The sequence below is a fragment of the Kogia breviceps genome, chromosome 15 (genome assembly GCF_026419965.1).
Source record: "Kogia breviceps isolate mKogBre1 chromosome 15, mKogBre1 haplotype 1, whole genome shotgun sequence".
Lineage (NCBI taxonomy): Eukaryota > Metazoa > Chordata > Mammalia > Artiodactyla > Physeteridae > Kogia > Kogia breviceps.
In genome coordinates this window covers 71,222,527-71,239,104 of record NC_081324.1, presented here as the reverse complement: position 1 = coordinate 71,239,104, position 16,578 = coordinate 71,222,527, and the positions used below count along the sequence as shown (strand labels likewise).

Sequence of the window (16,578 nt, the reverse complement as noted above, 5' to 3'; positions counted from 1 at the left end):
AGAGAGAGAGAGAGAGAGAAGACAAAGGCCATGGAGCAAAGAGCATTCAAACCCTGTCTTTTTACAGTTTCTGCTTGCTGGCCCCTCCCCTTTCTCCCTCTGTCACTGAGAAGCCTTTGTCCACAGAGGCATCAGGTGGCTCCCTCCTTCTGGCTCCCAAGGCCCCTGCCCCATTGCTGCCTGCTTGATCACCTCTACCCCAGAGGTGGACGGGTTGGGGAACTGAGCCTGAGCAAGACAGAGCTGGGGCCCAGACCTCAGTTCCCTGCTTTCAGGACTGACATCTGCAATTCCAGGTAGTGGCCACCAGGGGGTGGTGGTGTTCAGCTCACTTTCTGATGGCTCCAAAAGCCTGTCTGGGGGGGACCTCAGCATTGGGGCTCTGGAGGCTGAAAGAAGTATGTTCAAGTTCTGGCTCTGGCACTCTGTGACCTCAGGCAAGTGACTTGATGGACCCCACTGAGCCTCAGTTTTTGCTTCTGTAAAATGAGGCTGGTCCTAAGTGGCCTCCAGAGTATTTTTGTGAGCAGTAAATGAGGTCACTCAGCCCTCAGGAGAGTAAATTCACAGTTAATGCCTTGGCTGCGGGGATCACTGTTCCTGCTTTCCTTTTCCTCTCCTTCTCTTCCACCTCCCTTGCCCCCTCCTCCTCCTCCTCCTCCTCCTCCTCCTAACTCCCCCTCCTCCTTTCATCTCTCTTTTTTCTCTCCTAGTCCAACTCTCTCATTATGAACAGGGAAACTGAGGCCCCGAGAGAAGGCCTGACGTAGGCAGGGGAACCCTGCAGGTGAGGCCGGGGTCCTGAGCCCTTGGCCCTGCCAGCTGCCCCCACCCCTCTGGAGGTAGGAGGTGGTCAGTCCTGCGTTTTATACTCCATGATATGTTTGGAGATTTACTCACTAGTGGATAAACGCCATCCGCCGTTACTCCCATCACTGTTTTGATTGATGACTTTGTACTGTTGACTTCCAGTTGAGATTCAGGTTCATCTCCCTTTTTTGAGTCTGTGCTCCAGGCCTTGTCAGTCCCCACTCCCCACTCATGTTAGGGAATATGAATCCCATTTTGCAGAGGAGGAAACCGAGTCTCAGAGAGGTCAAGCCACTTGTCCAAGGCCACACAGTTAGCAAGTGGGGGAGCTGGAATGCATACTGGGCCTGTTTCACCTCCAGCCTTGGCCCTGGGCCCCTTCTGCCTCAGGCCTGTGCTTTCGGCCTGGGACCCCCCTGCCAGCCCCTCTCTCCCCTTGGGCCTGCAGTGCCTGGGACATAGCTCACAAGGAAACACGACAGCCAACCAAGCCCCGGGGCTGAGGATGCGATATTTGTCCAGCACAGGGTTAGCCACCCTCCAAAGGGTACCTGGGACCCACTGGGGTTGATGTCCTGCTGATCTGCAGAGCCCTGCCCACCCCCAGCTGGTCAGACCCTGAGCATGACGTCAGACCGGTCCCACCCTGCCACTTAATAGAGGTGGCAAATGAGTGAGTCTAGCACTCGGGGCCTCTCTTTTTTTCCTCTGTAAAGTGGTGGACTGCAGGAATAGCAGTGCCCACCGCAATGCCCACCACAGTGCTTACTGGGTGGCGTAGATACTAGTTTATCCCCATTTTACAGGTGGGAAAACTGAGCCTCAGAGCTAGTAAGTGCCTCTCCCAAGGTCTGAGTCTACCTCATCGTGTGGTAGGAGGATGGGGCTGAAATGAGATGATGCTTATAAAGCACTGATGGAGAGTAACTGCCTGATAAATGTTACTGTGTTTTTTTTTTTTTTTTTTTTTTTGCGGTATGCGGGCCTCTCACTGTCGTGGCCTCTCCCGTTGCGGAGCACAGGCTCCGGACGCGCAGGCCTAGTGGCCATGGCTCACGGGCTTAGTTGCTCCGCGGCATGTGGGATCTTCCCGGACCAGGGCACGAACCCGTGTCTCCTGCATCGGCAGGCGGATTCTCAACCACTGCGCCACCAGGGAAGCCCGTTACTGTGTTTTTGTTTGGGGTTTTTAAAAAATAAATTTATTTATTTTTGGCTGCGTTGGGTCTTTGTTGCTGCACGCGGGCTTTCTCTAGTTGCAGGGAGTGGGGGCTACTCTTCGTTGTGGTGTGCGGGCTTCTCATTGCGGTGGCTTCTCTTGTTGTGGAGCATGGGCTCTAGGGCACGCAGGCTTCAGTAGCTGTGGCACACGGGCTCAGTAGCTGTGGCTCACGGGCTCTAGAGCGCAGGCTCGGTAGTTGCAGCACATTGGCTTAGTTGCTCTGCGGCATGTGAGATCTTCCCGGACCAGGACTCGATCCCGTGTCCCCCGCATTGGCAGGCGGATTCTTAACCACTGTGCCACCAGAGAAGTCCCACTTTGTTGTTATTATGATTTGCTGTCAGCTGTTTTTTTCCTCTACATTCTCTCAAAGAGCTGCTGATGGAACGGGAAGTTGTCCCCTCTCTTAGGAGTTTTTTTTGCCGTTGAGGAAACGGAGGGCAGGGGAGGGGAGGTGTGTTCTGTCCAGGGTCCCACGGCAGCCGGGCTGGGCTGGGACTGGAGTTCTGAGTCCCTGGCTGGTGCTCTCTGCTCTCCGTGCTCCCCTGTTCCTTTCGGGGCCATCCTTAGGACCTCCGGTCTGTGTGGCAGGTCCTAGTCCTGCGCCCAGCCTCCTCCCTCCCCCATCCAGGGGTGGTGGTGGCTGGGCGGACCGTCTTTTCCTGGTAAAGTGAGCCTTTGGCTTTTCACTCGTGCTGGGATCGTAAAACACGGTGACTCAGTCGTGGACCACGACCTTGGGTCATGGTTCACCCCAGAGGCCCCTCCCGTGACCGCGAAGGCACAGATTCACTGGCCCTGGGGCTTCGCTGCGATGTGGCAGATGGGCCTCTGGTAACCTCAAGAATGTTCTCCCAAATCCCCAAACCCGTCAGTCAGCATTTGGTGGCTCATCTAGTGATGAGTTCACCCCCTCGTGGGCCTACTTTGTGCCAGGCCCTGAGTGAGGGGGCCCTGGAGAGTCTCCCACTCAGTTTCCTGGGGTCCACGGTCCAGGCGGGCCTGGAGGTGGCCCGGGAGGGCATGGTTAGGTGAAGGCGGGAAGTAGGGACAATGCATGCAAAGGCATGGAGGTGAGCTGAAGCGGGAGGCGTGTCTGGGGGGGTCAGTGACCAGCCGGCTGAGATGGAATATTTCGGGGGTTCAGTCTTTCTTTTGACAAATATTTATCTGCATGTTGTGAATAAGAGACAGGTAGATAAGAAGGTAAGTAAATTACTGCCATGGGTTCTAATGGCTCCGGTTCACCGAGCCCTCACTGTGTGTGCCAGGCGCCCTGTTGTGTGCTTCACCTGCATTCCCTCATTCAATTTGCTCATGGTTCCAAGCCCCCCCACCAAGATTAGGGAGTATATCTCTCCATCTGGGGAGGTCTCACGGAGGAGGGACAATTGTTTTTTTTTTTTTTTTTTTTTTTTTTGCGGTACGCAGGCCTCTCACTGCCGTGGCCTCTCCCGTTGCGGAGCACAGGCTCCGGACGTGCAGGCTCAGCCGCCATGGCTCACGGGCCCAGCCGCCCCGCGGCATGTGGGATCTTCCCGGACCGGGGCACGAACCCATGTCCCCCGCATTGGCAGGCAGACTCTCAACCACTGCGCTACCAGGGAAGCCCGGGACAATTGTTTTAAGTCTTCAAAGATGAACGAGCGTTTGCCAGACGGGTGTGGTCTGGGAAGACTTGGTTTGCCGCTGGTGGAGGGAGCAGCGTGGGCCGGGGTTGGGGGGTGTGAGATTGTGTTCTATTCCTGAGTGTCATGCAGGGTCCAGGAGCTGGCCTGGAAGTCATTCCCGGACACCCCCTGCCCCACCCCAGTGTGTGTGGGACTCCCCTGCGCCTCCACTGCAGGGGGCATGGGTTCAACCTCTGGTTGGGGAACTAGGAGCCCACAAGACGCGTGGTGCAGCCAAAACAACAACGACAACAGAAACCAAATAGCATGGTTTAGTACAGTCTGGCTTCCTTGTCAAGGAAGCCCTGGGCCTCCAAACCAGGATACAGGACAAGAGAGAAAATCTACCCAGCATCTGTGTGCTGTGATGTGAGATGTGTGCTGGGCACTGGGCTTCAGGGATTGGAGGACACAATCCCCGCCCTCCAAGGCCCGCAGTCTGCCGGCGGCGGGGGGGGGGGGGGGGGGGGGGGGCAGGCCCCAGGGACGGGAAGGAAGGCTGAGGTGGAAGGAACCGGCCGGGGGGGCGGCCAGCCCAGTGGCCCGAGTGACTCCTTCTGCCTGGGTGAGTCCGGATGGCGGGCCAGCTCTAGGAGCGTGACGTGGGGCTGAGTGGTGATGACCTGGACAGCAAGCTGGGCTCTCAGGAGGCCCAGGAATCCTCTGACGTGTGGCTAATTTCATTTGTTAATTGCTTCTTGTCTTTCACTGTTGAGTCCAAAGGGCTGGAGAAGAATGGAGTAATTTATATCTCAGCTGATTAAAGTTCCTTTTCTGGATTAAAACCAGTCAGACCAGAAAGCTTTTGTTTCCTAGGTCTTAAAATGCAAATGACCAGTTGTGCCTGAGATTTTTGTATTGGGAGGATTTTGTATTTATTCATTTACCCAGTTCTCTCTCCACCCACTCACTCATCTACCCTCCCAGCCATCTACCTACCCATCCATCCATCCATCCTCCACCCAGTTGTTAATTCATGCAAAGCTCTACAGATACAAAGATGAACAAGCTAACTTGTCCTCAAATTGCTCACATTCCTAGACTGTAAAGCCAGGATGGTACAAAGCTAGTTATTTGTTGATTTAGTCACTCACTCATTCATTCAACAGAAATGTATGAGTACCTACTATGTGTCATGTGCTGTTTGGGGCCCATCGGGTACAGCAGTGAACAAGACGTGGTTCCTGCTCTCCTGGAGCGAATACTCTGGTGTTGGGTGGGACAATGTGGGGTTTTCCAGGAGCTTCGAGGGGGTTACCTGGGGAGTGGTGGGGATGAGCCCGTTGACTAGACCCAGCTGAGAAGGACCCTCAGGGTTAGCATAAGAGGCGTGGTGTTCGCCGGCCAGAGGGGTGAAAGAGGCAAGGGAAGTTAGGACCAGGGTTAGAGAAGGTCAGAGGTGCGGCTTGGAGCGCCATCTAGTGGCCTTTGCAGAGAAGGGTTGGAGAGGGTAAACTGGAAGCTCGGAGACCGGTTAGGAGGCCGTTGGAGCAATTTGGGCAAGACGATTTAAAAAAAAAAAAATACTGTGGTTAAATACACATAACATAAAATTTACCATTTTAACCATTTTAAGCTTACTATACATCTGTAATAATGTATGTCATCCGATACATTCTCGGTGTCGTGTAACCATCGCCACCATCCATCTGCAGAGCTTTTCTCATCATCCCGAACGGAAAGTCTGTCTGTGCCGTGAAACACTAACTCCCCCCTCCCCGCCTCCCACAGCCCCGGTAACCTCTACTCTACTTTCTGTCTCTATGAATTTGCCCTTTCTGGGTACTTCATATAAATGGAATCATACAATGTGTATCCTTTAGTGTTTGGCTTGTTTTATTTATTTATTTGTCCGTGGTGTAGCACGTGTCAGCGCTCCACTCCTTTTTATGGCTGAAAAATATTCCCTCGTGTGTACGGCACACATTTTGTTTGTCCGTTCTTCTGTGGATGGACACTTGGGTTGTTTCCACCTTTTGACTCTTGTGAATAATGCTATTAGGAACGTTGGTGTGCAAGTATCTGTCTGAGTCCCTGCTCTCCGTTACTTTGAGTCCGTACCGGAGAGCGGAATTGCTCAAAACAATATGGTGATTCTACGTTTAACTTTTTGAGGGTTCACCGCAGTGGCTTCACCAATTTACATTGTCACCAACGATAATGCACAAGCGTTCTAATTTCTCCACATCTTCACCAACACTCGTTATTTTCGGCGTTTTTAAAAAAAATACTATCCATCCTAATGGGTGTGAAGTGGTATCTGCTTGTGGATTTGATTTGCATTTCCCTAATGACTAATGATATTGAATATCTTTTCTTGTGCTTCTTGGCTAGTTGTGTATCTTCTTTGCCCATTTTTGAATCGGATTGATATGTGTGTATATATATATACACACACACACACACACACACATATGTATATTCTGGATATTCATCTCTTATCAGATACATGATCTGCAAATATTTTCTCCCATTCTGTGGATGTTTTTTCATTCTCTTAGTAGTACTCTTTGATGCATGAAGGTTTTCAATTTTGGTTACATCTAATTTATCTACTATTTTTTCTTTTGTTGCATAGAAAATAATTTTTAAAATTTGTGTTATAATATGCATACCAAAAATAATTTTTTAGTTGAAGTGTAATATGTATCTTAAGCCAGAGAGCCTGGGTTTGAATCTTAACTCTGCTACTTCTCAGCCATGTGACCTTGTGTGGGTTAATATCTCTGTGCTTCTGTTTCCCCATCTGTAAAAGAGGAATAATAATAGAGCCAACTTGTTAGAAATGAACTGAGTTTAGATGAATTAATGTCAGAAGGCACTGTGAACAGTGGTTGACACCTAGTAGGTGTTTTTTAAGTGTTTGCTGTTATTACCATGACTGTATATCATATATTGAGTTTCTGCATGGCAGTCCCTGCGCTGAGTGCTGTACAAACGTTATTCCACTATCCTATTGAATCCTCTCAAACCCCAAAATGTTGTCCCCAAGTTGTAGATGAGGAACCTGAGGCCTGGGCCCTTACACTTTGTTGAGTGCCATATCCTGGCATTTTCCCATTGAGTGACCCCACTGTATCCTGAGGTGCTAGGAAGATGCCCATTTTAGAGATGCTGAACCTGAGGCTCAGAGACGGGAGGTGACTGGCCCAAGGGCACACAGCAAAGGAATCACAACACCTGGATTGATTCCTGGCCTGTGGACTCACCCCTTGTGGCCGGGGAGGGGTGAGGATGTTTTGCGGGGACAGGGGAGTCCTGCTGGGCTGAATTCTGTTTCAGTTGTGCCTCTGGAACTCCCGGGGTTCTGTGGGTTCCAGGGCACTGAGGCCACGGAGGACCCCCAGCCAGGTGCCTGCCACCTGCAGAGGCCAAAGGCCAATGAATGACCTGAACACCCGCTCTGCTTGCGAAGCCTCCCTACTGGGGCCAGGCGGGCAGCTTGCGGGTGCTGGGAGGATATCCTGGGACCTATTCACCTTGTCCACGTGTTAACCCATTCCGTGCCACGGCACACTGCCACCATTGCATAGGTGAGGAAGCAGAGGCCTGGAGGGCAGAGGATGATCTCGTGCTTTTGTTTCACCTCCTTGAGAAAGTATGTTGACATGCCCTTGCGTGAGAATGATGCTAATACTAGAATAATCTTTACTCTCATTTCTTTCTTTTTTTTTTTTTTTTTTTTTGTAAGAAAGTAAATCATTAACACAGCACCCTGGCAGGGTTGCTGGGGCCACACGATTTCTGCTTCCAGGGTGTACACAAGTGCTCTCGTGTATAAGTACACATACACACAAGCACGCGTGCACATGCCTGCGGGAACCCGGAATAAGCCCCACGCGACCCGGATTCTCATCTAACCTTGTTCAGCTGCCACTCTGGCTTCGGACACCTCACTGAGCTTTATTTCCCTCATTTGTGAAATGGGGTGAAGCCCACTCCGTGCCCCTCACAGGCTGTCATGAGTGGATGAGAAAGACATTGGTAAATTGCCAAGTTGGACTTAGTGGTCCAGGGCCCAGGCAGAGTTCGGAGTTCACTCCAGAAACGTTTGCTGAGCACCTACCGCACGCGGGACAGAAGCCAGGTTCACATCGGTTCCTGGAGGGTAAAATCCCATCGCACTGAGGCTCCAGTTCGTGGGGCACAAATGGCCTAAAGGTCTGTGTGTGGTTTGGCCCCAGTACTCACATGACCTCTGCTCCCAGCACTCAATCTCCGCTCACCCCACTCAAGCCACACTGGCCTCCAGAATGTTCCCTTCACACGCGGGCGTGTTTCCACCCAGGGCCTTAGCACAGGCTGTTTGCTGTCCTCCAGATTCCCTCCTGACTTCCCTCCTCTCAGGGCATCTCTCAGCTCAGTGTCACCGCTCAGCAGGGCCTTCCCTGATGCCATGTCTCTAGAAGGACCCCAGACACCTGTGTCACATGCAGTGTCCCCCCATCACCCCGTGTCTTCCTCCCCCATCCGAGTGGAGACTCTGAGAGGCAGGGAACACCCAGCACGGCGCCCAGCGCGTAGTAGGCATGCAGCGCGAGGGTTTACTCCACTTCTGGTATACTCACAAACTTGTGCGTCCATTAAGCAATCCATTTTAGAAGATTTTCATTACGCCCCAAAGAAACCAAGCACCCCTTAGCAGTCAATCCCTGGGCCCCTCCTTGATAACAATTTATCGACCTCCTAGGATGTGCCAGGCACCGTGTTCGGTTCATTCTCACGGTGACCTTATGAGGTGGGAACTATTCTTGTTCCCATTTTCCATTTGGCAAAGTTGGGGCCCAGAGAGGTGAGGTCACTTGCCCACATCATGAAGCCAGGAGGTGGCAGAGCTGGGATTTGAACCCACACGGAGCTTGTGCTTGGAGGATCTAACACGTGAATCTGATGTTTCCCGAACCCTCGTCATTCTCATGTATCACTCTGAGCATTTTTCATTTTCATGAACCACCTGGACTAATACGTAGTTAACGTTTTTCTTGAACTTGGCTCACTGTTCAAAATGTAACAGTTTTATCAGGATGTAATTCACATGACATACCGTTCACTCATTTAAGGGGTAGAATTCAGTGGTTTTTAATATGTGCAGCCGTCACCACAGTCACCTCTAGAATGTGTTCCTCACCCAAAAAGAAAGCCGTACCCATTAGCTGCCACCCCCAGTCGGTCCCCAGCCCTAGGCAAACCCTTTCCTGTTTTCTGTCTGTAAGAATTGCCTGTTCTAGGTACCTTGTATAAATGGAATCACACAATATCTGTCCTTTGGGGTCAGTCTTATTTTACTCAGCATAGTGTTTTCTAGGTCCATCCGGGCCATGGATGGCCACTCCGTTCCTTTTTACGGCTAGATAGTACTCTGACATGTCAACATACCACACTTTGATTGGCTGTGCGTCGATTGATGGACATTTGGTGTGTTTCCACTTCTTGGCACTCCCCTCATTTTTTACAGTCCCCTTGTACCGGTTTCATTTCTTCACTATCCTAACCTCTGTCTGCGCTTCCTATTTATTTGGTTTCTGATCTCCTGTCTCCCCACCGCAAACAAGAATTGCAGGATTTCCGGGCTCTTGACTCCTTTGCTCAGCGCCATGTCGAATGAATGAGCGAGCAAGTGAGCCAGAGGGTGAGTCAGCAGCCGAGCAGGGAGGACGGATAGGCATGTGCACAGCTAACCGGCCCGGTGAGGGAAACGGTGCTCGGACACACCTGACTTGGTTGTGGGGAAGGCAGAAGGGCTCGAGGGACAGTGAGACCGGGTCTTGACGGTGTGTACAAGTCAGCCAGGTAGAGACAGGCAGGAAGGGCGACCCAGGCAGAGGGCTTAGCGTGAGCACTGGCCGGGGGCTTGACCTCTTCTGCCTGTGCAGCAGAGATTTGTTGTCCTCGCCACAATCCTGGGAGGGGCCCCCTGTGCTCGCAGGGTGGCCTTGTCACTGAGCAGAGAGAGGAGGGCTCGGAGCAACACGGAGAATTTAGTCAGGAGGGTGGGGCGGTGCTCTGAGGACCCCATTCCTTCCACCTCAGAAACCCCCTGACCTGGTGATCCCTAAGTGCCGGCCTCAGATAGATGCATTCAGGGCTTCTGAATCCAGATTTGTGGGCGGTGTCCCTCGAGATCCTGTATCAGGGGCTACCCTCGGAAGCCAGGCCAGGCAGGGGAGGGAATTTAATGAGACACAGGGTAGAGGGCGGGGGCCCTCCCAGGGGGGTCCTGCCCAGAGTGGCTGGACCACCGGACGTTCCAAGCAAAACTGATGACGGGGATCTGATCGCATTGTGAAATCTCACTGTTTTTATACATTGGAGAAAAAAAAAATTTTAACCACACCCAGCCACCTTCAGTTAACACAGGCGGTATTGGCAGTCTCTATTCACAAATGATCTCGCTGAATCTTTGCCACGGTTCATGGGGAAACAGAGGCTTGGGAAAGTGGGCAGGTGCCACCGGCGGTCTCGGTCCAGGGATGTCAGACTCTTGGAAGCCTCCACCTTCAAGGGGCATCAGAGATGCCCTGAGTGTCCTCCAGGGGGGGGTCTTGCTACAGTTTCTGTCCTCTCCCCCACCCATCCTCCTCTCAGATTAAAGGAAAGCGGCAGCTTCCTGATGCAGTGTTCACAAGTGACCACCAGAGGGCAGGATGGGGGCGATCTAAATGCTTTCAACATTTTGCTTTATTAGGAGTTTTTAACCCCTTTTGCACTAGGGCCTTCATTCTAAACCCGAAAAAGCCAAGTCTTCCACGGCCATTTAGATTTTTATTTTAACGCCTGTCGCTGATTTTGGAGCACGTGTCACTCAGCTTGGGTCCCCATCAGGTCTCTTGTCAGTTTCGATTTTGCAAGCCAGTCAGCGCTGCTGGGCTGAAGTTGGGACATTCATCTGCAGTCCTGGCCACCCCAGTTTGTTTTCACTGCTGTTGTTTCTCTTTTGAATAAATTATTTTTTGGGGAAAAAAAAGTTTCCCCAAAGTTTTATTTCTAAAAAAGGTGTGTGTGTGGGGGGGTGTGTGTGTGTCCAGGGGGTGGGTAGCCCATAATGAGAGCCCCATGAATATAGAAGTGGCATTTCTGACCTAAGAAGATGTATTTCCAGAGATGCTAAATCTTCTACTTGAAGACAGGGTCTCCTGAGAAGAGGAACATTCGGTCGTATCTCAAGCCTCGGCTCCATGCCACTTCCTCTAAGAAGCCCTCCTGGGTTGTACCCTTTCCTGTGCACTCCAGGCCCTTCAGCCTCCAGTGCCATAATTTATTTCCAAGTGCTTCCCTCCTGTAGACCCTGAGCTCCCAGAGGGCAAGAACCTGGCCTCCCTCATTCTCACTCGATGTCCCCACCACCTCACACTTCATCCTCAAGGCTTTCAGTGAGCAAGCACTTGAAATCTGCTAGGCACTCTTCTGACCCCACCTCACCTCGTCCCCCAGCTGCCCTGTGAGGGAAGAAATTATTATTCTTGCCGTTGTGGTCGTTGTTATCTTTTTCACCGACCTCGTTTTACATCAGAAGGAACCGAGGCACAGAGAGGAGAAGCAGGCTGTCCAGGACGACACCATTTGGCATGATCAGAGCTGGGATTCGAACCCAGGCCCATCTAAGTGCAAACCCCTGCTCCTGGCAGCTTCGTGCCCCAGCATAGTAGCTTCACCGTAGGCACTGAGGCAGGGCTCCCTAAGTTAGCAGGGAGAGCTCTGTGGCTGGGGTCTAGGTGCATGCGGCCCCGCACACACCTGCCTGGGGCTCTTCCGGGGCAGCCCCCACCTCCCTCGGACCTTTACAAGCTGCCTCCTCTTCCTCCTGCGCCCGCTTCTCCGCCTCTTTCTTCTCCTCCTTCTCCAAAAGCTTACTGAGGTAGACTCTACATGCTATAAAATTCACTCGTTTTTTTAAGCGTACGATGTAATCATTTTCAGTAAATTTACAAAGTTGCACAACCGTCACCACTGCCTAATACCAGAAGCTTCTCGTCACCCCATTAAGAAACCCCGTAGAAGGGCTTCCCTGGTGGCGCAGTGGTTGAGAATCCGCCTGCCGATGCAGGGGACACGGGTTTGTGCCCCGGTCTGGGAAGATCCCATGTGCCGTGGAGCGGCTGGGCCCGTGAGCCATGGCCGCTGAGCCTGTGCGTCCGGAGCCTGCGCTCCGCAATGGGAGAGACCACGGCAGTGAGAGGCCCGTGTACCACCAAAAAAAAAAGAAACCCCGTACCCGTTAGGCCCTGGCAGCCACCGACCTACTTCTGTGTCCATCCTTTGGCCTTTTCTGGACATTTCCCACCGTGAGGTCTTCCCCCCTGGTTTCTCTCCCTGAGCACGGTGGTTTTGGTGCAGCCAGAGTGCTTCCGCCCTTTGTGTTGGCCTGGCTCCCTCTCAGTGCTGGTGTCTTCCCCGTCCCTCCCTTCCCTGTCTGCCCCTCGTCACAGTGGAGAGAACCCAGGGGTCAGGCTGGGCCGAAAGCAGATGAAAAATGTTCTGGGTTGGTTTTTTTTTCGGGTGTGTGTTTTAAGTGATTTCCAACGTCCTGCAGTTGATAACGCCCTGTGGGTTGGCCATGCCCTAGTGGGATGGGCTCGGAGTGCCTTGTTTGGGGTAGATAACCCCCCATCCTGCAGGACTGACCCCAGCTTGGACCCCTCCTTGTTGCCCTGCCATCCAGGGCGGCTGAACCTGATACACCACTAGTCGGTCACGGCCAAGGTGATTTGAGCCCTGACTGAGAGCTCCGCGCTCTGAGCAGTTTATTGCACATATTTCTTCATTTCCTCCTCCCAGCGACCCTGTGGGACAGGCACTGTCGTCATCCCTATTTTGCATAGAGCTGGGGCACAGAGAGGTTAAACAATCAGCCCGATACCACAAAGCAGTCTAGTGCTGAGACGAGGATTTGAACCCAGGCAGTCTGTCTCCAGCCTCCACACCCTTTCCCCGCACCCCGGCTGCCTCTGTGAGACTAGCCATCCCCTCCCTGGGTCTCAGTTTCCCCTCCGGACAGTCTTCTGTTCTCTCTGTGCCCTGACCCTTCAGGGGATTGTCAACTCCTGGAAGATGGGGGCATGTGTATGGCTTCTGTGGGTCCCTTTTGGTGGCTGAGGAGCCGCCATGCACACAGTAGGTCTGCCTTCTGTGTGTCACGGATTCCCAGATCTAGCAGTGACCTCCTTGTCAGCAGGAGAATTGGGAACCCTCTGCCTTTCAGGAAGCGGTTACAGAGCACCTGAGTGCTGGGCTGCGTGCCAGTCCTTGGGACCTTCTTGCCTGTGGGGAGCTCACAGCCCTGTGGGGAGGACAGGTTCTCATCACGAGAAGCACCTTCATATACTCGAAGAGGAGGCCCGGTGACTCAGGCTTGCTCGCTCAGAGGGCTTCCTGCGGACGCGCTGCTTGCACTGGCCTTGAGCGATGGTTGCATTTTCACAAACAGAAAGGTCATTCCCGGCGGAGGGCCCTGCCTGAGCAAAGGCTGGGAGGCTGAGGGTCCATACACGGTTGAGGAATGGGTGTCACTGTGACGGTACGTGGACGCTGTACGGCTAAGGTCACGGAAAGCCCAGCCAAGGCTGTGGGGTGCAGGGAACGTGGCAGGGCCAGTGGCCCATGTCCTCATGCAGGAATGCAGACCCTTGGGCCAGGCCAGCCTTCTTTTCTAGGGACGATGGAAATCTGCATTGCTACCCACCGTTCTTCTGACGCTTAAGTGTTAGCAACTCGTTCAAATAAAACAAAAGAGTGTACCTACCTCCCCCTGCCCCCCGCCCCCCCAAAAAACCTGACACAAACAGAGTCACTCCTGGGGGCTACCAGTTTTCATTCGTGAACGCAGTTGTTGATTTTTAACAGCCTCCCATCATTTTTATAGGCTCAAGGCTAAGCCCTCTCAGTAGGTCGGCATGGTTGCTTGTACATTCAGTCTTTTCTGGAATGAATGAAGGACATTAATTAGGATTGCCTGAGGACCTACTGTGGCCGGGTGACGTCTTGGGACGTGGGGAGCCAGGCTGACCAGGGTGGGGGCCCCTGGGGAACTGACCTTCGAGGAGGGATGGGAGGAGGAATCACCGGGGTGCAGAATGTTCCTCCAGAAGAGGCGTCGTGGGTCCCCGTGTCTGGGGGCCACGCTGAGCCTGGGCTGGAGGCTTCTGCATGGTTAGCTCTTAATCCAGAGACCCCGGCATGAATAGGAGCGAACTAGGTGGAGAGGAAGAGGAGTGTGTTTGTTTTCCGGGGCTGCAGTAATGAATCACCACGTGCTTTGTGGCTCAGAAACAGTAGATACTTATTCTCTCTCCGTTCTGGAGGCCAGAGCCTGAAGTTAAGTTGTCAGCAGGGCCACGATCCCTCCAGGGATTCTAGGGGAGGATCCTTCCTTGCCTCTTCCCGCTTTGGGGGCCCGAGGCGTTCTTCAGCTTGTGGCCATACCCCTCCAGTCTCTGCCTCCATCCTCATGTGGCATCCTCCCCGGAGGCTGCATCTTCTCTTCTGGACACTTGCTGGATTTAGGGCCATCCAGGGTAATCCAGAATAATCTCATCTCAAGATCCTTAATTTATTAATAATTACATCTGCAAAGACCTTTTTCCAGGTAAAGTCACATTTACAGGTTCTGGGCGGACGTACCCTTTGGGGGGGCCACCATCCCATCCTCTAATGGGAGGAAGACTTTTTCCGACTGAGGAATGGCATGAGCAAAGGCCCTGTGGTCACCTGGCGCACCCAATTGGAGTGGGGCAGGTGTGGGGTCAAATAGTAAAAGGTGAACGGGGGTCTGGGGTGGGAGGGTGGGGAGCCAGGGGAGGCATCCAGGGTGTGTGTGGGGGTGCCTTGGTCACCATTGTGCATTCAGGTGGTTCCCCTGGCCAGGTGAGAAGGGTCCTACAGGGCAGGGTGGGACTCAGCCCAGCTGACCAGAAGGCGATAGCCGTGACTAGGTAGGGGTCGCTTTGGGCCTGGAGTGGAGATGCGGCTGGGGGCCCCCTGCTCCTGGGAGTGTGACCTGGTGACTGTGGCCACCTCCAGGCTGAGAAAGCGGGACTCTGAGGGGGGGAGGTCTCCATCAGTGGTGCCCGCCCACCCCCACCCGCCTCGTCGGGGCTCAGCTCTGTCTCCACCTGGGACTTGCCAGGTCTGACTTGTTCACTTTTCTTTTTATCCTTCGCACCCCTGCCCTGTCTCCTGTCTTTCTGCCTCCGCCCCATCCCCTACCCCTTTGTCTCCTCGAGGTCTCTGACTTTCTTCGGGTTCATCTCTTTTCCCGCCTGTGGGTGTGTCTCCATCCCCCTCAGTGACCAAGCCCCTCGCCCCATTTCCGTCATCCTCTCTGCCCCTTCTAGCCCATTTCTCTCTTGGTCCATCTCCGTCAGGCCTACGGGAAGCTGAGCAGCTGGCCGTCAGCAGCCTCCACGTTCCTGGTGGTGGACGGTTATTCCCTACGACAAGCAGAGTCAGCTAGGGCCACCTCCCGCTGTTCTGTTAGCCCCTCAGCGAGCAGGTCCCCACTTTCCCACTGGACCAGCAGCCAGGCAGTCAGAGAGCAGGGGCCAGGCTGTACCTCCACCTGCGCCATCAGCTGGGGCCAGCCCCCAAGTGGCTGTCCGTGGGGCAGCGAGCGGCGGGGAGCCCTCTCCTGCCACATGTGGGGTGCCAAGTCGGAGGAGCCATGGGCCTGCTTCTGAAGAGCTCTGACGTTCACGCCGCGGTGTCCTCAGCCGCTGAGCTCAGCTCCCCGCTGGTGTCCTCGGGGGCTTCCTCTGCCCCGGGCCGGGTTGTGGGCCTGACGTGTACGGCGCACGTGGTCCCTGGGGCCGGGGGTACCTCTGCGCCAGCCCCCGCCTGGGCTCTCGTGCGGGGCGCTCGCCGTGCGCCAGTCCGGTTCCGGTTCGGGCGTGGGCTGACCTGACGGAGGTGGCGTGGAGCTGGGGCTCTGGGGCTGCCCCGCCGCTCACCTCGGCAGCTCCCTCTGCTCTCGAGCTCCAGCTTCCTCGTGTGGCCCGTGGAGATGATAGTGTTTCCCCCAGGGAAGCACCGTGAGCACCAAACCAGATGGCTTGGTATTATTCTGCCTCATCCGATGCTCAAAACCCTGAAACGCAGGGATACTCCATCCCATTTTACAGAAGAGGTAACTGAGGCTCAGGAAGGTGGGGTGACTTGCCAAGATCACACTCTTTCGAAGGAAGTTCCCAAGAAAGGTCACCTTGGGTCAGCCTTAGGTGTGCTATAATTAGCATTTTTAATTTCTGAAAAGGATGCTCCCGCCACCCTCCCCCCACCCCCAGCTGGCAGATGGTGACTCTGGGAGCCGGTGTCCCCCTTCCTCAGCATCCCCCGCTCGCACCCTGGGCCTCCCACCCTCACGAGTGGACAGAACCCAGGACTGGGGTTGGGAGGCTCCGTTTCCACCTCTCTGTGTGACCTCGACCAAGTCCCTGTCCCTCTCTGGGCCTCCCTTTTCCCTCTCTGTAAAATGGGGACAGCCAGGGCCTCCTCCCAGGGCTGCTCAGAAGCTTAACTGAGTCAGAAGGAACTTGACTGAGCTGGGAGGGGCTGTGTGAGCCGATGGGATCCTGAGTTGATTTATTTCCTTTGTATGGAAGGATTTGGGGTGGGGAGGGCTCCCCCTCAGTGTGTGGTTTTGGGGAGGAACTTGTACTCACATGACACACTCGCACACACGCACACACTCAGTTCTGGGGCTTCATCCTTGCTCTTCCCGCCACTCAGCGGGAAACCCCCAGGCCCAGAGCACCCCCAGGTGGGTGCAGGGTCCAGACCACTCAGCTAGATTAGGGAGGGGTCACCCCTGGGCCCGCCCCCCTGGAAGAGCCACTGGAGATGGTCCAGGCGGGGCCCTGGGCCCTGAGCAGCAGCTTCCCCGTG

At 54.0% G+C, this 16,578-nt stretch overlaps 1 protein-coding gene across 2 annotated transcripts in view; it reads left to right on the top strand.

Annotated features, from left to right (window-relative positions):
• Positions 1-16,578, top strand: part of KIAA1671 (KIAA1671 ortholog) — a 185,392-nt gene that overhangs the window by 77,664 nt on the left and 91,150 nt on the right. The window lies entirely within an intron of this gene.